Below are 1,764 nucleotides of genomic sequence, written 5' to 3'. Positions count from 1 at the left end.
GAGGTGTCACCGAAGTGCCAGCCGAGGTGCCACGTGTCCTAGTCATGATGCCGAGATGATCTCGGTTAGGCCGAGGTTATCAATGAGAATACCGAAATCCGAGATAAGTGGATAAAGAACAAGAGTCCTAGAATGTGAGGAGACTTTAGTTTGGGTAAAGATAAGACTCTTAGAGAGTTTATCCTAATCCTATTGAGAGTCCAAGATTAGTAGTAATCCTAAGTCCATTGAAGTTAGGCTTCCATTAGGACTAGGATTGAGTTGGCTATAAAAGAGAGGCACCCCTATGGATCTAAGGTATGCTTTTTATGCTCAAGCTAGTGAGTTTAGCACTATTGATTATCTTTGAGAGATATTGAGTAATGACTCGATCGTCGGAGTACTCCCGGGTGGTGAACCACCACCGGAGTCTTCTTTTTTTGTTGCAAGTTAGTCAGGTGCCATCTATTCTGCCAGTGCTCTCCAGCTGGATACTAAGATTGCAGTGTGGTCAGATTTTCACCCACACAGTTTCATTGTGAATGAGAAAAATATGTCAAAATTTGGCATTTAGGTAGAACACCATCTTATCACCAAAATAAATAAATAAGAAAATAATGAAAGAAAAGTCTTCTTCTTTCTTTTTCTAAAGTAGGCTAAGCTTATGCTATTTTTTCCTAAAGTAGACTTGACATGAAATGTAGACTTGACTATGACCCCTCGTACAAATGTGTAGACTTGACTTGGATTACATCAAATATAACATCAACATTATAGGTCTACAGTTCGGATTTAGATGATTTGCGAATCGGTTTGGATTCGCCTATATTTGTGTGATTTGGGAAAAAGTTAACTCGCAACTGTCCACAGTATGGTTTGCGATTTGTGCAGATAGGATTCGCGGATGTGCAGGCAGTTTGCGGATTGAACTTTTTTTTTCAAAAATTTATTTTTGAGCCTTTTTTTTCCATTTTATAAATATTTATTTTGGGCCATTCTCCCCATTTTCTAAAATGCTCCAACATTAATAATTAATGAATTAAAACTTATGAAATTAAAAATACAACAAAATCAATTCCTAACACAAACAAACTATTCAAAATCCTAAATCAAATCATAAACTAATAGGAGCACATATTTCAAAGTCCTAAACTAGATCATTATTTCAAAGTCCTAAACTAGATCATTAATTTCATTTACAATCTACTATCCAAACAATACAATTAAAGTAAAATCATTCAAAATCTTAAACTTACCTAAAAGTAATTCTTCATTAACTTTTATATTGATCTAAAATGCAATAAATAAATAATAATAAAAGTAATTTTTCATTAACTTTTGCATTCATCCAAAATGCAATTAAAAAAAAAATTTGTTGTAAAACTTCATTCAATTCAAACCCATGAAATAAAATAAAAACATTTCCAAGATTTCAAACTCCATCATGAATCACATCTAATCAAACTTTCAAAAATTCCAATTCCATGCATTTTGTTGATGAACCTTGCACAAAAATAAATTGAAAAATATACACTTCAATCTTTAATATTCATAATTCCTTTGACAAAAAAAGTGTAAAAGAATAAAGTAATAAAAAGATAAACAAATGTCTATATATTGCATCTCAATATAGTAAGAAAATGTGTTGAGTATATGAAAAAATTGCCAATGAGCAAATGGATATTAGAGTTCAATTATAGCATCAACATTATAGGTTGAATTTGAAATGGGCTTGACCCCAAAGTACCTAATTAGGAGTCAATAAGAGAAGATTAATAAAACTTA

Source organism: Camellia sinensis, chromosome 8 (genome assembly GCF_055761805.1).
Source record: "Camellia sinensis isolate YWXY chromosome 8, ASM5576180v1, whole genome shotgun sequence".
Lineage (NCBI taxonomy): Eukaryota > Viridiplantae > Streptophyta > Magnoliopsida > Ericales > Theaceae > Camellia > Camellia sinensis.
Note: the sequence above shows the minus strand (reverse complement) of the source record.